General features: G+C 37.7%; 1 protein-coding gene across 1 annotated transcript in view; it reads right to left on the reverse strand.

Moving 5' to 3' along the window:
* The window catches only part of LOC136875116 (zinc finger protein OZF), a 198,389-nt gene that overhangs the window by 141,717 nt on the left and 32,927 nt on the right, over positions 1-23,745 (reverse strand). Inside the window, exon 2 of the mRNA XM_067148847.2 lies at positions 23,549-23,674. The gene's annotated coding sequence lies outside the window, so the exon portion shown is untranslated. The remainder of the gene's footprint in view (positions 1-23,548; positions 23,675-23,745) is intronic.

The following is a 23,745-nucleotide window of genomic DNA, read 5'->3' on the forward strand; positions in this document are numbered from 1 at the left end:
ACAAACTGTTTTATTTGAATACATTGAGAATAAGCCAAAAAATGGTATACAATGCGCACAAGACAAAAGTTCCACTTACAGGAACATGTAAGTCGGATGGTCGAGGCCAAAAAATTAAGGATAAACTCTAAAGACATGAAAGATAAAGTTCGGGCTCATATTACTGCAGAGCAAACAGCAATGGAGAGCACCTCAATCCTAGTTTAAATGTCACAAAAATGTACGATTTATATCGCCAGCAGTGTGTACTAGGAAACAAAATATTTCCTAAATTATCAAAGTACCACCAAATTTTCAACCAAGAATTTAATTTAGATTTTCTGCACACAAAATGTGACAGATGTGACCTGTGTGATGAATATCAGATTTAAAAAAAGAACAGTATTAGTGAAGGCTCAGCTCTAAAGTATGCTCATCATGTTGAGCATAAAGCGGGAATGAGGAAAGGGAGGGAAGCTGACTGGAAATTGAAGGGCATTGATACTGTAGTAGGCTGCCCAGGGCGAATATAGGTTCATTCTTGTATAAATGGAAAGTAATCCCGAATACCACCCACACGTTTTCCCCCAAAATATTAGCTTTAAATTTTGGGTCCAGTTGTATTCAGGCCGTTCATTCTCGTATATGTTTACTACGTTTACATGGAGTATAAAAACAGATTTGAATATGGTTACCATACTCAATATACCACATGCGTTTTAGTTGTGTTCTAGAAAACAAGATCAATTTTTTCTCAATACGGTTACAGTGGCACGTAAACGCGAAATGTAAGGTAATGAAATACGGTAAATCAATGAACACGGGTAAATATCAAAGCCGCTGCTGCGGATGCTCGATCGTCATTTGTTTCACAAGCGTTGCTGTCATGCTGGGTGCGTGAATAGCTGATCTCGCGGGATATTGTACTTTGCGAGAGTCGAGACTGTTGTTCACGGAAGTCTGCCTCGCTCGCATTCAAAATCCTTACTGTATCCTGTGCGCACATCTCCATCGACAGCTAAGGTATTATATAACGTACATGATGTCTGAAATCGATAGAAAGTACTATGAGACCAGAGTGTTTCAAACTTGTCACGCACAATCTCAGCTTGAATTTTAAATTGTTGGACAGTAATAAATGTTCTGCCCTTGTTTACGTACTGTACGCTCCTCTTCCAGCCCCTGCATCGGCTGATATCTGAAGGCTAGGGGACCCCACACCCAGCCCACAGCAGATTAAGTTTCTTGAGAAGACCAGGATTGAACCCGGAACCTCGGGGGTCAAGGTCGGTTCAGCTTCAAAGAACACAACATGGTACTTGCACCTCATAAAGTTCTGTCTGTATCTAATCTAACAGAATTGCTTATTTTCAAAATAAAAAGGTTCTATCTACAAAGAAGGGCTTAGCTACATGTTTTTCACGGTGAAATTTACAACACTGGATGAGGACATGGAGGTAAATCAACACGTGAAGGCACAGCTCTCTTGTAAAATTACCTTTAGTGCAGATAGAACCTTTAAGTCGCGTACAGTATCAAACAGATGAAAGACATGTGCACCGACGACTATGATGGATGAAAGACCGGAATTGTTCCCAAAATCTCAGCTGCGAATGGCTGTAACATAAGGTAACATAAGGTAACATAAGGTCGTACCCATGTGAGCAACACCGTGGGTCTGGTCATTGCCTGTGAGTTGCACCACTATATAAGCGACACCGTGGGTCTGCGTTGCCTGTGATTAGTTCCCACCATGTGAGGAACACCACAGGATAGTATGAGTCCCTGTGGTTAGTACACCTAGGTGAGGAACCTCATCGGTTTGCGTTGGCTATGAGTGGTGCCATTGTGTGAGAAACACGATAGGTCTGCGTTCCCTGTACAATGTGCAATACTTGTGAGTAGTATCATCATGTGTGGAACACCGTGAGTCTTCGCTACTTTTGATTAATACCCAAACATGACAAATAACATGGTTCTACTTTACTTGTGACATGTACCATTCTGAGGGGCCTTAGACCTGGATTTTGGACCCCTTTAGATATCAAGCATCCTCAATTCAGGATTATGCTTTATGAGTGGTCCCTTGGTCAGTAATAAATTATTTATGATCTTTTTTTGAGTTGGATCCACTGTTTTTTGTTTGTCCATTTTTTGTTGTTTTTTGTTCATGTCCATCCATTCCTTCCTCATGATATTTTTTATTTTGGTCAGTGGATGATTTTGAATTTTTAGCTGTCATTTCATTTCGTACCATTAGGGGCCGATGACCTCGATGTTAGGCCCCTTTAAACAACAAGCATCATCATCATCATCATAAATTATTAAAGTCAAGACACATTTAACAACAGCCTACAAGGCAGCAGGAAGCTGAAAACACTTGTGGTACTCTTTGCTGGTGCTTCGTTTGTTGGCCAGCCTGTCGTTACGTATGCACAAGAGAACCAGTGTTGTTTTGTTACACGTGTGTGTGCTGTGAATGTAGCATTATAATGACATCAGATTGTGATATAAAGAAGATTTTAGAAAAATCTTATTCTCAGTATATTCCTACCAGTTCTGAGAGCAGCAGTGAAGATTGTACCGGGATACACCTTCTCCAGCCAGTTAAACTGCGTGCCTTCCATAAGGCCATCTAGGTTATCTAACTTGAACTGATGTTATGCAAGATACTTGGGTTTTCAACTGTTAGATGTCTCTACCATCGGTCTAAGTGCACCCTCTCTCCCGCACCCTTCAGCCCCACCTTAAGCCCTCTTCCCCTCCCTCTTCCTAAGCCATATATAATTTTATGTGTGCCATTTCACATTGCATTCTTCATTATAAGGACTTACTGTTTTCCATGATTATATAATTTTTACAACACTAAGCCCCCTTTTATACTTTGTTCCAAACCTCTTATGTTTATTCCTTGTATATTTATTAGCTATCACTCACCTGTCCCATACTAACATCTCAGTTCATTTACCACATTCACTTGTTATTCCATAATAATCTTACTGTTAAAATTAACATGGTCTTAGGATTTTGTCAAAAGTGATCTTTGCTTTGATATGGCTGATGATGACCCCTAGATGGGTCGAAACTAGTACCATGTAATTTTGAAATATTATGAATATATTTTGTATTGCATAGGTCTAAACCTTTACTGTGTTGTTACTCATACGTTATTCTCATACATACAAATAAAGTGTTTCAACTCTTTTAGGACTCATTAAGGATTAAAATCATCTTTAATGTACACTGACTGAGCAAATGTCATGGGATAGCAGAGCACTGATGTGCAGGTGTGTTGTCTGCGCACCACATGCCCTCTGTGCCAGTGGCAGTTGTATAGGACACCTTGTGAGCAGTGGCTGTGCATGTGACAGGTGTAACGTGGAACGTCATTGTGAGCTGACACCGTTTGAATGGCGTATGGTGATCTGTGCCCGACGGATGGAAAGTGCGATTTCGGAAGTGGTGTGGGAATTCAGCTTCACACAATCAACCGTGTCCAGGGTGTATCGTGAATGGTTGAATGTGGGGGGGGGGGTCACCGTCCATAACAGACAAACGACCGGCCGTCCAGCCACCCTCGATGACCGTGACCGGCGACATCTGAGACGGATTGTCAATAGTGATAGACGGGCAACCGTGCAACAAATCACGGCTCAATTCAACACAGGTCGTGCTAGACACATCTCCCAGTGGACAATCCGTAAGAATATGGGTTCTATGGTGTATGGGAACCGGCGCCGCACACAGGTGCCACTGTTAACCCAACGGCATCGGGCATGACGACGCGCATTTTTCGCCAGTCACCAGGGATGGACACTGGAACAATGGCGTAACGTGATATGGTCGGACGAATCACGATTTCAACTGCACAATGCCGAGGGAGGCACCGTGTATGTCGCAGACCACATGAAGCGATGGATCCCGCCTGCCTTGAAGGTGTGGTTCAGGGTGCTGGTGTCTCTGTTAGGGTCTGGGGTGCATTTTCCTGGTACGGAATGGACCCCCTAGTTGTTCTGGAAGAGAGACTTTGAATGGTACGTGGTATGTTGAGCTGCTTGGGGACCATCTCCACCCATTTTTGGCCTTCCAGTGCTCAGACGGTTCTGCGGTATTTCAAGATGATAACGCACCGCCATATTGCTCCCACGTCGCCCGGGAATTGTTCCAGAAACAAGCAGTGGAGCTCCAACGACTGCCATGGCCACCCAGGAGTCCCGATATGAATCATATCGAGCATATCTGGGATGTCCTGGAACACAGGCTCTGTGCCATGGATCCTGCACCCACCAGAGGGTCAGTTCAATACGGACCAACAACATGAAATTTATAACCCTTAATGATGGCTGAGAGTTAATATGTGTTGGAATTTCGATAAATCTCGCAAAGAGTATACTCATAGATTACATCATAGATGGACCGCGCAACATAAATGGATGAATGTAATTATGTGCTCCTTGTACATCGATATTGTACTATTATGAACTCATTTTGGGATTATTCAACATAACGTTATTGAGAAGTGTTGGTATGAAATGCAATTGTGACATATTTAGCAAGGCGATATATGGATAATCGCGAGTTCTTCGTATAGAGGTTGTTGTTAATGAAGGTGTGATATTAAACAATTGAGGTGATGTTTTTGAAGCATACGACGAGGAAATATGAGGAAATATTATGTGTTACAGAGGATGATATTATGATTAATGGTAAATGCAAGGAATATACGACCGAGCTCGATAGCTGCAGTCGCTTAAGTGCGGCCAGTATTCGGGAGATAGTAGGTTCGAACCCCACTGTCGGCAGACCTGAAAATGGTTTTCCGTGGTTTCCCATTTTCACACCAGGCAAATGCTGGGGCTGTACCTTAATTAAGGCCATGGCCACTTCCTTCCCACTCCTAGCTCTTTCCTGTCTCCTCGTCGCCGTAAGACCTATCTGTGTCGGTGCGATGTAAAACAACTAGCAAAAAAGGAATATACGTATTGAAAGGGATACCTAAAGAGGTAAGAAGCTTAAGAAACGATGCATGTACATAATAGAAAATACACCACGAGAATGACCAAGAGCAAGGTATGAGTATTATCTTCTGACTTTTAATTGAGATTGAGATGGAATGTTAACATAATAGTGATATTGTGTTGGATGCATGAGAATTCTAGGACATATTCGCAAACAGTATCTGTGCCAAATGAACGACATGATAGGTATATCCGCGGTAATGTAACCCAAAAGCGAAAACAAGTGATATTCATATTTACACTGCAGAAATGAACCTAGTAACTTGCACAGTAGGTTAAGGATTGAAATATGAAATAAGGAGGCATTTTGAGCCTAATATACATATACAGTATGTATAAATCAAGAATTATGTGGATATATAGGTAGTTTAGCTATTCTTGAACTGTGTTTACTTAAATTTACATTTAATAAGAGAATAATATACAGGGAAATGATAAACTAGGAGCCGAATTTAGCAGGCATTAGGGACGTAAAAGCTTTAGCTCGTGAGTCGTTACTAAAACAGTACCCAAGAAGAAATCAGAATTAACTGAGTTCAGATTTTACAGATTCTATTCATTTTATTCACTGTATCCAAATTTTATTCATTTTTATTCAGATCTTCATTCATTTATTTCAACTCTTATTTACTTAACCTGTTCAGAATGGTGATTTCCTGATGTCGTGTGTGTGTGTGTGTGTGTGTGTGTGTCCCTTGAGACTGGCTGCTGGAGGAGAACCTGGAGTGTTCTGGAGCGGCGAAGAAGGGAACACTAGGAGACGATGTGTGAAGACTTCGGAGTTCAACGGGTTGAGTGAACAGCGGATACTGTCACGACCTGCAAGGCTGACATGTAGGCCAGCGCTAACGAGTGTGACTGAGTGGCTAAGAGAGTGTACTGTAAATAATCAATGACTCTTTGTATGAGTGTGTGTGTCATTGTGGATGGGACACGAGAAACTAAGAGAGAGAGTACGAATCGTGTAAGTGTGTAACCGTGTACTTGTGTAACTTGCAAGCTCGGCTATCGTCTGTGTGTGTGTAAATCTGTAATTGCAGTGCTTAGTTAATAAATCTTAGAAATAGGACGCTACCAGGTTCTGCACTCATTTATTCATTTATTTACCCCGCCAACACGTTACAATACTTATATTTTATTTCATTTCGGAAATGGACCAGAACAGGTTAGCATCATTTTCATTTCCCTTTCTATAAGCCAGCGCTGACTTAAGAATAATTACTGTATATAATGAAGAAGATTATAGAATTTCTAATATAATTTCTTTTCCTAGGACAATCTTTTAATTAAATAAAATATGGATTATTATTTTAATATAATTTGTGAGTGGTGATTTATTTTCATTTTTATTGAATTCATAGGCTAGCTTGTAAGATGCGTAATTAATTTATAGACTAGGTGATTGAATGCGATAATATTATGGAATAATATTGCAATTACTTGTTATAAGCGACTATTTACATGAAATTACGTCTTCGGGTGATCTAGTATCTTCATTGAATTCACATTAAGTGAAACTTAGTGAAAGATTTTCTGGTTTTTCGTGTAGACTGGTATACCCTGAGAGTAAATTGAGCTGCTGGGAGATATTTTGCTAACCGTTGTGACAACGGGTGCAACATTAAAGCTATTGTTACTGGTGTGTTGAACTATGCCAATGTCTTTATAATAAACACGTATTCTTCAGCCTGAAATTGATCTTGAAGCTCATTATTCTTTGTTTATGTGTGTTCTGAACACATTCCATTCACAAATTATGCCTCAACAAAAAGAATGAATGAGTAACAGTTTATATAGCGTTAAAGGGGACATTCCAGATCAGGTGGCCTTTCCATCCAATGAAATGATCATTGTTAGCATTCAGTGTGAAGTGAATGTCTGAAAACAAAAAAACATTCTGAAGTGAAATTTGAGAACAGAAGGGAAGTGAAATGATTGAGAAATAACATATACCATATTCCCTCGCACAATTAATGCACATTTTGATGAAAAATACAGGCAAAAACTTTGGATGCATAAATTATTCGAGGAATTCAGATATTTAAAAAAAATTAGAATTCCATTATACAGTATTTAAAAGATACACAAATATAATACACACGCAATTGGTTCAACTCAATTTGCAGTTAATCATCATGCCCGTTTTCACAATAGATGTTACGAGTTGACAATACGACCTGAAGTGAAATAAATATGTACTAATAAAAGTACAATTCATGTAAGTACATAATAATGGCATACTGGCAAAAACAGAAAACTGTCCAACACGACAAGGGCTGGGCATCGAAGTGGCGACCCCTGTTACATTTCTCCAAACATTTCATATCCAATCTTGTACGAGTGACGTGTCCATTGACCTTTTTTCTTGGATACAAATGTGGTTCCCTAGCGCAAATTTTACTTTAGGCAGTGGTTTTCATTTTTTAACAACATAAGAAGCAAGCTTTCTGCCATCACCTGTTGCAGCCAACATTGCAGTACATCGTTCTTGTTTGCTTCTAGTAGTGCATCCGATAACACTCAATGTCCCTTTCTTATCAATTGTTCGACTTTGTGGCATTGGCGTCTGACCTGTGGTTCCTTCACTTTATGCTTCTCAATCAAAAAGCGGCGAAAATCAATCACCTTTTGGTTGAAATCATTGGACATTTTGAGGCATAATGGTGTTCTTCATCAAAGAGAAAGTCCATTTCTCTTCATAATCATCAAAACTTGGCTAACCTTCAAATCCGAGACACTTATTCCATGTGCAGAAGCCACAGCAAAACCTCGTTAATTCGAAGTCGTTGGGACTAAGAAACCGGACTTCAAATTTATGTGATTTCGAATTAACTGCCAATTCGTAATTCAGAAGTGCTAACCCTTGCTGCATTACAAAATATTCTAAGGCCCGTTACTGCATGCAGTTAACTTTGATTCACAGTTTAAACCTTTCAAATGCCATGGAAAAAAATATTTCTGAAATGTATCCAACAAATAATGCACTTGGATAAATAACCTCATGCAACGAAAGAAAAAATCACACGATTCAAAGACAAGGATAAGTCCAAATACAAAAAGCTTGCAGAAGGCCACAGATGGACAGACACCAGGATCCAGATTCAGATCACGGAAGACGAGAGAAAGAGGAGGAGCAAGAGAATGAAGAGGTATTGGGAAGAAAGAAGACATACCGAACAAGTCTATCAAAAGACGGGGAAGTGAGGAGGGGGAGGAGTAACAACCTCGTTAAAAAACCTGGGTCCATCTGGCTCCGGGTGGTAGCACCCAGTAAGGGCCCCTGCCTAGGGTTACAGGTGAAACTTGGCCAACGGTCTTGAAGGCGGAAGAGGAACTCTGCTTTAGTTCCGAACGGTGGAGAGAGCGGAAGAGCCTAGTGGAGTGAACCACGAACAAAAATCAAATTTCGGACTAACAATCCGATCTTATCCTGGAATCTAATTCCTCACTTTGTATTTTATACAATTTCAATTGCAGTATGGAAAGTCCGCTGAATGAAGGCACTACCCCAGGTGGTAACTCGAAAGAGAAATCCACCATTGCGTCACGCAATGCATTGGGACTAAAGGTTCTGGGGAGTCCCAACAACTGCAATCAGAAGGTTGAGTCGGAGCAACCTTGGAATCCTTCTAAAATAAAATTCAAAAAGGAATTCTTTTTTGGCACTTTAAATGTAAATTCTCTACTCAAGACTGGTAAACAAAAAGAACTAGAAATACTTCTAGAGAAAAACAAAATTCAAATTTTGGCAGTTCAAGAAACTAGATTCCTAGATGAAAATGTAATAGACACTTGTAACTACAGGATCTTTAAAGGCAAACCAGCAATCAAAATTATGAAGGGGATGCCACTACTTGGTACAGCTTTCTACATTCATAAAAGTATAATAGGAAATGTAACAGAATTTAAATCCAACTCAGAAAGAATATCTCTCCTATCAATTAAATGCAAAAACAAAACGTACACACTTGTTAATTGCCATGCACCAATTAATGAAGACAATAGGAAAAACCCTCAAAAAACAGAGGAATTCTGGGTTCGTTTGGAAAATGAAATATCCAAAATTCCGAAAATGAACACCATATTACTATTAGGTGACTTCAATGCACAAATAGGTAGAGAAAAGAAATTTAGAAATGTAGTAGGACATTACCCAGCCCACAGAAGAACAAATACAAATGGTATTAGGCTAATCAGTTTGTGTCAAAGCTATCACCTGAAACTAATGTCAACCTTCTTTAGAAAACTCCCCAGAAAAGCTAAAACGTGGATATCTCCAAACCCAATGTTAGGAGAGTTTCAGTTAGATCATGTGGCTGTTTCAAAAAAAAGTACAAAAGAAATTATGAATGTGAAAGTAGTAAGGAATGGTGAATTTGATTCCGACCATTATCTCTCTAAAATTAAAGCCAAACTCCTACCTAATAAAGAACAAAGAAAGCCACAGAGGTTAATAAAATATAATGTAGACAGACTTACTATAACAAAAGAATCAATTAAAAACTACCAAGACGAAATTAAAGTGGCTAAACTAGGCAACTGGCAAGAAATATCCAAAGCAATTAATTATGCAGCACAGAAAACATTTGGGCCAATAAAAAATAAAAGGAAAATATGGTGGAATGAAATATGTGAAGAAGCTTTAGCAGAGAGGGCTAAAACATGGAAAAAATGGAAATGCTCAAAGAAAATTGAAGATTTTGATCAGTTTAAACAACAAAGGAAGGAAACAGCAAGGATAATCAGAAGTACTAAACGAGCCTTTCAAAAGGAGAAACTTATAGAAATGGACAAAAACTTTATAAAAAATAACACCCGTGACTTTTATCAGACTTTTAAGAATGAATTAAAGGGGTACCAAACTACAAATGTTAGTTTCAAGGATGAAAACGGCAGAATTGGACTAAGCAATACTGAAAATTGTGAGATATTAGCAAGATATTTTGATCAACTTTTGAACTGTCCTGAACCAAGTCATAAATTAGAATTTCAAGATATTGATGAAAATTTGGAAGAAGACATACCACCAACTATAAAAGAAATTGAAGAAGTAATTAAAACCCTCAAAAACAACAAAGCTAGCGGAGAAGATTCTATTAGCGGAACTTTTGAAGTGGTCCTTACCAAATATAGCAAATGAGCTACAATTACTCTTTGAAGAAATCTGGAAAACTGAAAAAATTCCTGAGGAATGGAAAGTAGCCTTGATACATCCACTCCACAAAAAAGGTAATAAACAGGACGTTAATAACTAAAGAGGAATATCTTTATTAGCAGTGGCATATAAAGTATTTTCCAAGATTTTATTAAACAGAGTAGAAACAACACTAGACAATCATTTAGGTGAATATCAAGGTGGTTTCAGGAAAGGAAGATCATGCTCAGAACAAATGTTTAATCTTAAGTCAATAATTCGCCACAGGTTACTTAATTCAAAGGACATTGTAGTCATGTTTGTAGATTTCAAAAAGGCTTTTGATTCTGTTGACAGAGAAACTATATATAAAATAATTCGAGAATTTGGCATAAAGTCTAAACTGGCAAATCTAATCCATGAAACACTTACAGACACAGTCTCTAAAGTGAAATTTCTGGGAGAGATATCACAGCCTTTCAAAATAAAAACTGGTGTACGGCAAGGCGACGGACTATCCCCAATTCTTTTTAATTGTGTCCTAGAGAAAATAGTGAGAATTTGGAACGAAAAACTTATTGAACTCAACATTTCACCGATAAGGTTAGGCAGAGGAAACAAAAGGATTGAAATAAATTGTCTTGCATTTGCAGATGACTTTGCAATACTTTCTGAAAATGTGACATCTGCTGTAACCCAAGTAAATGTCTTGGAAAGAATCGCCAGCAGAACTGGCTTAAGAATTTCTGCAGAAAAAACAAAATTTTTAACAAATATTTGGGATGCACCAAAATTTCTGAAAACAGATATTGGCCAAATAGAGAGGGTAAAAAAATTCAAATATCTAGGGGAAATAATCCAAGAAAATGGTTTAGAAAAATCTGCAGTAGAGGAGAGGGTACATAAAATGGAGAGAGCTTATGGTGTCACCAAAGATATCTACAATAAAAGATGCCTATCCAAAAATGCAAAAATAAGGCATTACAACACAGTAGTGAAGCCAGAATGCCTATATGCAAGCGAGTGTCTGGCATTAAACTATAATTTAGATAAGCTAGAAATACTAGAAAGGCGAATCATGAGGAAAATATTAGGCCCACAAAACACAGCAGAAGGTTGGAAATTACGAAGTAATGCTGAAATATATCAAAAAATAGAAAATATATCAGATGTAATGAGGAAAAGGAGACTTATGTTTTTTGGACATTTATATCGAATGCAAGATAGTAGATTAACCAGTAAGATTTTCAGATATTTGTGGAGTAAGAAATCAACGACAAGCTGGGTCAATGAAGTAAGAAAGGATTTAGAAAAAAACAATATAACAACAGAAGAAATAAATAATAGAGAAGGCTTTCGGGAAAAAGTATTGAAAATAGAAGGATTCCAAGGTAGGAAAGTAAAAAAGACTGGTTCAAAGTGGTCTGAAGACAGAAAGAAGAAACATAGTGAACAGATGAAAGCGTACTGGAAGAAAAGGAAAGAACAAAGAAGAAGGAATTGAAATTGGCACGTGGTCCTCTGGTGGCCCATTCGAAAGAAGAAGAAGAAAGATAAATTATGTGTGTTCCCCTGTGCAAATGCATTATTTTTTGGATTACTCTACCGTTTGCATTTTAGATGTCTTGTACTTGCTTGGAAAGTGCCCGACGCCCTTAAAACATTGTGGCTTATCGAACTTTACTATGACGAGGGGAGGAATTCTCTCGCTTCCATGTGCATTGCAACACAGTCCAATGACCCCCAGCCCTGCATGATTTCCCGTCTGGCTCGTTCTCCTTTAAAACCATAAGACCGTTTGGGTTCAGCATTAAAAGAAAGCAATGCAGTTTCATCAGCAATGACAACAATGTTTGGTGCCTACAAACTGATTATATGAGCCACGCTTTTTTGTAAATTGTCGGCATCGCCAGTGTCCGTAGATTCTGTTTCTCCGCACACTGCCTGCTGCGTGATATTACGGCGTTCCTTAAAAATGTTGAATACAAAAGAATACCGATTTCACTCGAACTTAGCAAATATGAAGCACACTGTAGACACACCAAAGTGTGTAAAAGTGCAGAAAGCTACCCCTGCACATTCTGGAAGATGCATTCTATCATGACGCGGATAAATTTTTAATTTAAATTACTCTGTAACATACTATTGTTTTAAAATGAATTTCGGTAATGGAGCGGACAGTGTACTTCGAATTACGAATTATCCCTATTTTGAATTTAAAAATTTAAATAACATACAAAACTATATCTCAAGTTTCCGGGAACGAGAGCTCTTCAAATTAAATGGGATTTTGAATTAACCGATTTTGAATTATCGAGGTTCTACTGTATTTCTCGTCCTTTAAAACACAGCATTTTGTGAGAAACAGCTTATCCAACGTTGCGTAATGAAATCATATATTTAAGCAGATCTTCATCTACTTGTGGAAACTTGCCGCTTTTTGGTCCGTGAAATGCTTTACGAGACTTGTTGGTCGCTTGAAATGCACTTATCTGTTACCACGGTAGCACACGTTGCATTTGGACACTGAATACTTCCCTTTTCCCATACATTTCAGCGTAACTAATCCCCGTGAGTTTATATGGTACAGTATTACTCGAATACTTGCTCACTGTAGCCCAACAAATATTTCTGAGATCACACAAAACGCATGTCTCATACCCGAAACACTCATAAAATATGTTTGTACCAAACTGGAATAGAGCATCACTAGTCACATTTGCGCTGATTCTCTCACTGAACTAGTGCAGTGGTATTTCCTATTGGCTGATAACAGCATGTTGCCCGGTATTTGGAATGGGTGGTTTCGCAATAGGAAGGCTGCTGCTTGAGTAGCTGATACCTTTATTTCGAAACGTATCCAGAGCTGCGTGATGGATGTTGGAAGAAGTGGGTGCGTCAAATACGTAAACTTTTCTTTTTCTCTACTTTGGACCAAAAATAATTTGGTTGCATAAATTATGTAAGGGCATTAATTATGCCAAAAATACGGTAGCTATATTAGGCTCACCCCCACATTTCTATTGCACACTTTTCAAGAAATGAACGATATTCCAACACGTGAAGTTTGTTCCACAGAATGTTTGCAGCTCTCATTTCCAGGCACATATCTTATTGTTTGTGTGCAATACACTGCGTAAATGTTGGTCAAATTGTGACTTCGTTACACACTTGGCACATTACCACTTTCCCGTTATTTGTAAAACACTCCTCAGGGCTGGACAGTTTAGATTGATGTTTTCACGACCTGTAATTGTAGACTTTAGAAATGCCAAGAAAACGAGGAGGACTTTTCCAATAGTGAAGTTCTCTGTGGGAATCACTGGACAGGTGGAGGAATATTTTAAAATCCTCTCAACATACAAGGAAGTCTTCCTGGTCGAGATGCGAACAACCAAGCTCATGGGGAGGAGGACAGTGATATTCGTGAAATTATGCTTGAAGAAGTGGAGAGAATGGTTTTAAAAAAGTCCATTCTATAAAGCAGCAGAAATAGATTAAATTGGAAATGAAATGTTGAAGTATAGTGGGAAGGCAGGGATAAAATGGCTTCATAAAAGTTATAAGATGAACATGAAGTGTTAGTAAGCTACCTTCTGATTGGACAAAAGTAGTGTTTACACCTATCTATAAGCACGGAAAAGGAAGGATTGCAACAACTCAGTGCTGAATGGGAGGGTTCAATCAGTGGTTGAGAGTAAGTTGGTTGGAAACCTGTGTGGTTACAGACCACAGATGGGCTGTTCAGTATGTGCCAAGTGGTACAAGAGGAATACAGAGAGAGCATACAACAGAGAACTGAGGGAGCTATGGGAGTATGGACGCATTGAAAACTGAGCTGCAGTGAGAATTAACAGGGGTTAGACAAGGCTGTGACCTTTCGCCTTTGTTGCTCATAGTTTACATGGATAATCCGCTGAAAGATATTAAATGGCAGGGAGGGATTCAATCAGATGAAAATGTAGTAAGCAATTTGGGCTATGCTGACGACTTGGCCTTTATGGCAGTTTGTGTGTAAAGCCTGCAGTCTAATATCTTGGAACTTGAAAACAGGTGCAAGGACTATGGTATGATAATGGTATGATTGCATTGTTGGATGCGCTTGAGAACGGTTGGCTGTTGAGAGAGCTCTTGCATTATTGTAGTGATAAAGTAGTGAAAACCTATTGAAATAGCTTAATTTTGTGTATATTTGATTCATTTAGTGCTGTTTATATAGTGGTGTTTAGTGCTTGTTGGTAGAAATTGGGAGTAGTAATAATTATTTAAATTTTGTAACAAGTAATTCAGTTGGTCTTCAGTAAATTACGTATTCTAGGTTAAGTAGGCTAGCTAGGTGCACCTTGTTTCGAATTTAGGTTTAGGTAATACTTTAGGTAACAATATTAACTTTAAAAATATTTGTAAATACCGGTATCTGTAGGTTCGTTGGTTGTACTTACAAAGACAGATTATCATAAGGAATAGTACCGTAACTTCTGCAGCAACTTCTCCGGTATTTCGTATAGATATACGCTCAAACTATCGCGAAGGTATTAATTTACTACATTAAAAAACACGATACGCCTGTAAACTTCCATTTAAAAAGAAGTTAAAGAGATTACACGGTAATAGTTAACAGTCGTATTGTTATTGATTATTGTCGCTCCTCATATTCCAATATTGCATTGTTGGCTACAGTCGTGAACAAAGGGTGTAGTGTAGTCAAGTAAATATAAATAAAAATCAGCTGACCTTGTATTCCATTCATTTGTACTTCTGAGTAGGTAGTTAGTATCTGTAATTTATATTTCGCTCCCTCGATCTTTCAGTATTTATGAGCGGTTAGCTAATAATAATAAAGTTCATATATCCCAGTAATTGCAGTTCAAGTCCCTGGAGTAATAGTAGTAGTAGTTTTGACAGAAATATTTGAGAAATTATTGTAGACAACCTCGTATTTTTCAGTAGGCCTAATTAAGGACACTTTTTTTTCTCCGTCCCGTGGAGTAGGGAAAATAATAGTAATCCACCAGCTGTAATAATCACATAACCATATTTCAGTAGAATTGTAGTGAAGATAAGGTATAATATATTAGATAGTATCTTGCCAGTTATATTAGTGTTTTTCTTCGTGTACGGCAATCCTTTTGATACTTAAGCATTTAACCAAACGCAGTATAGTGTAGTGTAGATACATTGTAGTATAGATACAGTACAGTACATTTAGATAGTGCCGTATCTTGCCTGCTATATTCGTGTGTTATCTTTCGTGTGTATCTATTAGACCCTAATACTAATAATAATTTGTCTAAGCATTTAGCTTCGTTGGTAATCTTTGAGTACAGTAGTTCTTGCAAATTTCATTTCTGTTGTGCTTAGTAGTGACATACGGTACGGTACCGGTATCGTAATTAGGATACGTCTGAAAATAGTTTAAAAATTACTGTAGTGTACTGTACAGTAGTATACGAGTAATATCCTATTAGAATTTAGTGTGCTTATTTTATTATTGTAAAATATTTGTGTAGTACTGGTGCAGTAGAGGTATTCGTAGAAAATCTTACTAAAATATTGTTGAAATTAGGATAGGCTTAATTGCAGTTTGGAATTGTGTAGTTCTTGTGTATTACTTTCGATATTCAGTAATTAACAGCAGTTTTTATCCTGTTAGGTGTTGTAGGATTTAAAAAAATAGAGCACGACTAAGTAGTATTGTAGTGTAGTCGTATATTAATTACCTTATTGTTGTGTACTATCCCAGACAATATATCCCTCCGTTCATTTATTTTTTTTACAAATAAGTTACTTAATTTTTTTAATTTATAATTTTTCCGACGTAAAGAATGGCTAAGGAGCGCGAGTGTACTTATTGTGGGTGTGGTGAGGCATTGAGGATTATGAGGGAGGAGTTGGAAATGTTTGAGGGAGATAATTAGGATTCTCACAGAAGACAGGAAGGAAGATAGGACTCCCTCAAACAATGTACAGGTTACAGTAGGTGTACAAGAGGGAGGGGAAGGAAAGGGAGGAGTTGTAGAAGACAGGTGGTCTAATGTTCTAAGGGGAAGGAGATTGCAGGCCAAGGGCTCTATTCAGGATCAGAATTCAGGACAGGTGTCTGTGCGAAATCGGTACGAGTCACTCCAGGTAGAACAACAGAGGGAAGATGAGGGACAGGGAACTGTTGCTGAGATGCGTGGAAGTAGGAGGAAGGGAAAAGGTAGGAAAGGGAAATGTAGAGTAGAGGATAGGAAAAGACAGGTGGAACAGGGTCATGGGAAGGAGAAAAGGGAGGAGGAAGTAGCTTCTGCAGCTATCAGGAAAGATAGGGCTGACCAGGAGGGGAGGGGATCAAATGAGGTGGGTAGGGTTGAGGCTCTGGTCATGGGGGATTCCATCGTTAGACACGTGGGGAAAGTGTGTGGAGGAAAGGGAAACAGGGTAGAATGTTATCCAGGAATTAGGTTGAGGCAGATGTTGAGGAAAGTAGAAGAGAGGGAGGAGGGGAAGGAGAAGGTGGTAGTGTTTCACGTTGGTACCAACAACGTAAGGCAAGCTGATATAAATACCAACATAGTTGGAGATGTGTGGGATCTGGTAAATGCAGCATGGGTGAAGTTTAAGAAAGCGGAGATTGTTATTAGTGGAATACTGTGTAGGAGGGATACTGACTGGAGGGTGATTGGGGATTTAAATGAGACTATGGAGTGGGTATGTGGGAAACTGGGAGTGAAATTCCTAGATCCTAATGGGTGGGTAGGAGATAGGGATCTGCGCTCGGATGGCCTTCATTTAAACCGCAGTGGTACATATAAGTTAGGAAATTTGTTTGGAAGGGTAATAGGGAGGTACATTCAGGGAAACGGGATGGCCTAGGGAGCGGTGATAAGGGAACAGGGAACTGGAAATCAAGTAGGGATGACATAAAATTGTTAGTGCTGAACTGTAGAAGTATTGTAAAGAAAGGAATAGAATTAAGTAATTTAATAGATATATATTTACCAGATATTGTAATAGGAGTTGAATCATGGCTGAGAAATGATATAATGGATGCAGAAATTTTCTCACGGCACTGGAGTGTGTATCGTAGAGATAGGATGGGAAAGGTGGGAGGGGGAGTTTTCATTCTGGTGAAAGAAGAATTTGTAAGCTACGAAAAAGTTAAAGATGAGACACATGAAATTCTAGGTGTAAGGCTCATTTCTAAAGATAATAGGCAACTTGATATATTTGGAGTGTACAGATCGGGAAAGGGTAGCACTGATGCGGATTCGGAATTATTTGATAGGATAGTCAGCTATGTGGGAAACGACATGGAAAGAAATGTGATTGTAGCGGGAGATCTGAATTTGCCAGATGTAAATTGGGAAGGAAATGCGAACGACAGGAAGCATGACCAACAAATGGCAAATAAGTTAATATGGGAAGGACAGCTGATTCAGAAAGTGATGGAACCAACCAGAGGGAAAAATATCCTGGATGTGGTGCTGATAAAACCAGATGAGCTCTATAGGGAAACTGAAGTAATAGATAGTATTAGTGATCATGAAGCTGTTTTTGTGGTAGTTAAAAATAAATGCGATAGAAAGGAAGGTCTTAAAAGTAGGACTGTTAGGCAGTACCATATGGCTGATAAAGCAGGTATGAGGCAGTTTCTAAAAAGTAACTATGATTGGTGGAAAATGGTAAATAAAAATGTAAACAGACTCTGGGATGGGTTTAAAGAAATTGTTGAGGAATGCGAAAATAGGTTTGTACCTTTAAGGGTGGTAAGGAATGGTAAAGACCCACCTTATTATAATAGAGAAATAAAGAGACTAAGAAGGAGGTGCAAACTGGAAAGAAATAGAGTTAGAAATGGCTGTGGAAGTAAGGAGAAATTGAAGGAACTTACTAGAAAATTGAATCTAGCAAAGAAGGCAGCTAAGGATAACATGATGGCAAGCAGAATTGGCAGTCATACAAATTTTAGTGAAAAATGGAAGGGTATGTATAGGTATTTTAAGGCAGAAACAGGTTCCAAGAAGGACATTCCAGGAATAATTAATGAACAAGGGGAGTGTGTATGTGAGGATCTTCAAAAGGCAGAAGTATTCAGTCAGCAGTATGTAAAGATTGTTGGTTACAAGGATAATGTCGAGATAGAGGAAGAGACTAAGGCCAAAGAAGTAATAAAATTTACATATGATAACAAAGACATTTACAATAAGATACAAAAGTTGAAAACTAGAAAAGCGGCTGGAATTGATCAGATTTCTGGGGATATAGTAAAGACAATGGGTTGGAATGTAGTACCATATCTGAAGTACTTATTTGATTATTGTTTGGTCGAAGGAGCTATACCAGATGAATGGAGAGTTGCTATAGTAGCCCCTGTGTATAACGGAAAGGGTGATAGACATAAAGCTGAAAATTACAGGCCAGTAAGTTTGACATGCATTGTATGTAAGCTTTGGGAAGGCATTCTTTCTGATTATATTAGACATGTTTGTGAAATTAATAACTGGTTCGATAGAAGGCAATTCGGTTTTAGGAAAGGTTATTCCACTGAAGCTCAACTTGTAGGATTCCAGCAAGATATAGCAGATATCCTGGATTCAGGAGGTCAAATGGACTGTATCGCGATTGACATGTCTAAAGCATTTGATAGGGTGGATCATGGGAGACTACTGGCAAAAATGAGTGCAATTGGACTAGATAAAAGAGTGACTGAATGGGTTGCTATATTTCTAGAAAATAGATCTCAGAGAGTTAGAGTAGGTGAAGCTTTGTCTGACCCTGTAATAGTTGAGAGGGGAGTTCCTCAGGGCAGTGTTATCGGACCTTTATGTTTTCTCATATATATAAATGATATGAGAAGAGGAGTGGAATCGGAGGTAAGGCTTTTTGCGGATGATGTTATTCTCTATAGAGTGATAAATAAGTTACAAGATTGTGAGCAACTGCAACGTGACCTCGAAAATGTTGTGAGATGGACAGCAGGCAATGGTATGTTGATAAACGGGGCTAAAAGTCTGGTTGTGAGTTTCACAAATAGGAAAAGTCCTCTCAGTTTTAATTAGTGCGTTGATGGGGTGAAAGTTCCATTTGGGGATCATTGTAAGTATCTAGGTGTTAATATAAGGAAAGATCTTCACTGGGGTAATCACATTAATGGGATTGTAAATAAAGGGTACCGATCTCTACACATGGTTATGAGGGTGTTTAGGGGTTGTAGTAAGGATGTAAAGGAGAGTGCATATAAGTCTCTGGTAAGACCCCAACTAGAGTATGGTTCCAGTGTATGGGACCCTCACCAGGATTACCTGATTCAAGAACTGGAAAAAATCCAAAGAAAAGCAGCTCGATTTGTTCTGGGTGATTTCCGACAAAAGAGTAGCGTTACAAAAATGTTGCAATGTTTGGGTTGGGAAGAATTGAGAGAAAGAAGAAGAACTGCTCGACTAAGTGGTATGTAAAATGTATATAGGATAATATCTTTTGTTTATTTCCACCTATTCAATACATTACAAGAAGTTGGCATTTACTTTAAAACATTATTCAGATGAGACATGTTTCGCCTCTCACTGTGAGGCATCTTCAATCATTATCAAAAACCTTATTATTTTACCAGGCATCTGGTTAAAGATATTCAAAAATGTGTTTGAAGATTATAAGAGAGTTAAGATTTACGTTAGTTATAAACATGTTCCTGAAGTAACTAAAAATCTAATATATTGATAAAAACAATAAGTAGTTCTTTGTTGAATAGGACTTGTTTGATTGTACTATATAGTAAAAGAAGGTGGCTTGAAGCCGTAGTCATTATTAGATGTCTAATACATAGTGGAAGGTATAGAATATCAGTTCTATGAGAATATACATTACATTCAAATGATACTAAAAACTAGTGGATTCAAAGATAGTACACATAAAATGTTCAATGAAATAACTATAGATCTAATAAAAAGATAAACACATATGTAGTTCTTTGTTAATTAGGACGTTGTAAGATTGTACGGCTTAAAGCCGTTGTCATTAATAGATGTCTAATACATAGTGGAAGGCATATGAAATCAGTTCAATAAGAATATATAATACAAACAATTGATACATAAAAACTGGTAGATTCATAAGAGGTACATTTAAAAATGAAGGCGTCATGTGACTATGAAAGACAGTTGATGGCTTAAAGCCGTAGTCAAAGTTTGAAATGTAGGTCAAATAACTGCTAAATATATGGTAAAAAGATATAAGTCAAAATATACAGCTTAGTATAAAAAATATGAAGGAAAAACATTCCAATTGCTTGACAAAAGTTACTTGACGTTGGCATGCGTTTGTCCGTGATATTTATTGGTTAACATTTCGTAGGTTATTTTAGATTTATTCGGCAAGATTGCGTTGACAAGAAGTTCACCAGATGTTTATAGTTGGCCTAATTTGTAAAAAGAAAGATGCAGAGATGATGATGGGTGGAAATTCTCAACGTTGGTATGGTTTTCTGATGTGAAGGTTGGAGAGCTGTTGTGTTCTTCTTCGATGACAATATATTTATAAAACGTTGATTGTAAATAATTTATACTATTGAAGAGTATTATGGGAGTTTGATGAAGCTGTTGAATTATTGTTGTTATAGAATGGTTCTGAAATGAAGAAGAAACTGTAGTTAATTTTTACGAGAATGAAAGAAAACATGGGAAGGTTTTGTTTAAGTGTTGTTAGTGAGAAAATGTTGGTGCTTACCTATGGCGTTGTAGGCCCATTTAACAAGCTGTGTGAGGCGCTATTAGGATACTAATGGTCACTAACGGTTTTTACTCCTTGTGTTGTACGTATGTCGTCTGGCTAGAGGGGGGTGGGTAGGAGGGGGCGGAGTTGTAGGCTTGTGATTCGTGAACGGGAGGGAGTTGTGAGTGGTAGGGGAAGCGGAGGGGCGTGTATCTTTTATTGGTTTGAGAATGGCGTGTGGAGGGGAATTACGTAAGATGGGAGGGGGAGGGAGGTATGATGTATTTGTTGACGTAGGGGTGTTTGTTGATACTGTTTTGAAAATATTAAAAAACTTTTTGTCCTGAAGGTTTACATTATTGAATAATGTTACTATTTGATCATATAGAGGGCTTCTATTGTCTATTGGATCATTTAAATTCTTATTAGCATTGAATTTTTGGTCCAAAAATATGTATAAATTTTCGAATTCGGTCATAAGTCTACCTTTCTTTATTGTTTTTAAAATTTGAAGGTCCTGTTCAATTGTGGTAAAGTTGTGCCCCGTTTCTTTCATGTGATTGCTCATTGCTGAGTGTTTATTATGTTTCTGCGCATTGAAATGTTCTGTGTACCTAGTTATGAAGCTTCTTCCTGTTTGTCCGATGTAAGAGCTGAAGCACTCATTACATTTTAATCTATAGATACCGGAGCCTGAGTATTTATTATTTTCTGAATTTATTGTATTATGGTTGAAGAACATTTTTTGGTTTGAATTTTGAGTTTTGAAAGCTATTTTGATCTCTTGATTTTTTAAGGTGTTGGTTACTTGGTGTATGATTGGGTTGGTGTATGTAAAGGTTGCGAACTTTGATTTTTCATTTTTTATTGGGGAGAGGTTTGTGGATAGTTTTAATTTAACTTTATTAATTAGTTTGTCTATGATAGAGGGATTATATCCATTAAAAGTGGCTATTTCTTTTATTGTATTTATTTCTTTTTTAAAATTGGTCGCTGAAAGGGGAATTTTTAGAGCTCTGTACACCATACTACATTTTTAAATGTACCTCTTATGAATCTACCAGTTTTTATGTATCAATTGTTTGTATTATATATTCTTATTGAACTGATTTCATATGCCTTCCACTATGTATTAGACATCTATTAATGACTACGGCTTTAAGCCGTACAATCTTACAACGTCCTAATTAACAAAGAACTACATATGTGTTTATCATTTTATTAGATCTATAGTTATTTCATTGAACATTTTATGTGTACTATCTTTGAATCCACTAGTTTTTAGAATCATTTGAATGTAATGTATATTCTCATAGAACTGGTATTCTATACCTTCCACTATGTATTAGACATCTAATAATGACTACGGCTTCAAGCCACCTTCTTTTACTATATAGTACAATCAAACAAGTCCTATTCAACAAAGAACTACTTATTGTTTTTATCAATATATTAGATTTTTAGTTACTTCAGGAACATGTTTATAACTAACGTAAATCTTAACTCTCTTATAATCTTCAAACACATTTTTGAATATCTTTAACCAGATGCCTGGTAAAATAATAAGGTTTTTGATAATGACTGAAGATGCCTCACAGTGAGAGGCGAAACATGTCTCATCTGAATAATGTTTTAAAGTAAATGCCAACTTCTTGTAATGTATTGAATAGGTGGAAATAAACAAAAGATATTATCCTATATACAGTTTATGAAACTTTCAATACGGACGAAAAATGATTTTCATCACTTGTAATAAGTGGTATGTTCCGAGCTGTCAGCGGAGAGATGGCGTGGAGTGACATTAGTAGACGAATAGGTTTGAATGGCGTTTATAAAGGTAGGAAAGATCACGATATGAAGATAAAGTTGGAATTCAAGAGGACAAACTGGGGCAAATATTCATTTATAGGAAGGGGAGTTAGGGATTGGAATAACTTACCAAGGGAGATGTTCAATAAATTTCCAATTTCTTTGAAATCATTTCGGAAAAGGCTAGGAAAGCAACAGATAGGGAATCTGCCACCTGGGCGACTGCCCAAATGCAGATCAGTATTGATTGATTGAATTCGTCTTTCCAAGAATAAATTGATATCAGTAGGTAGAAATCTAAGAGAACTGAATGTCAGATTGGAAGATAAAAAGCTGGAACAGGTAGATTATTTTTCAGGATGTGTGATCTCGCAGGGTGGTAGTACAGTGAGACTGTTTTCAGACCAACTTAGCTTTACAGGAGTGAAAGCTGAGTGGACTCAGGATATATTAGAACTAAGAGACATGAAAGTAGCAAGGATAGCTGGTTCAAAAGGTGGGAACAATTGCAGGAGGGCACCCTGAATGAGGAGATAAAGGTTAAGTTAGCAATGAACTCCATGGATGAAGCTGTACGCATGAAACGGCTTTGGTGCTGGGGTAATGTGAGGCAAATGAAGGAGGATAAGTTAAATACGAGAATAATGGCTTCTGTTATAGAGAGTAAGAGAAACAGAGGAAGACGAAGACTATGTTAGACTGAGTTTCTAACAATCAGAGGTAAGGCCACAGAACTAGTTACAAATAGAGGATTGCAGTGGCAGAGGCTTGCAAATAGAACGCTAAAGGCATAACAGTGTATAATGAAAATATACGTGTGTTTTCACTTCCAATATTAGCATTAATTTCTTTAATATACAGTTGTTGAAAATGAATTAAATTCCAATCACTACAAAGTAATCTCGATGATACTTACAAATGATGTACTTGTTGTTCCTTCAACTGAGATGGGTTCTGCCTTGTTCTCTACTTCCAGGTCCATTTCACACAGCAACTGAAGAATTTACGTGAGCTGGAGTTGTAAATACCTTCCAATGAAATTCTATTGAAGAAATAGAAAAATTATCATTATTATTATTTGTTGATAGGGTCACCGACCGACCAACCAACCAA

Source organism: Anabrus simplex, chromosome 5 (assembly GCF_040414725.1).
Source record: "Anabrus simplex isolate iqAnaSimp1 chromosome 5, ASM4041472v1, whole genome shotgun sequence".
Classification (NCBI taxonomy): Eukaryota; Metazoa; Arthropoda; class Insecta; order Orthoptera; family Tettigoniidae; genus Anabrus; species Anabrus simplex.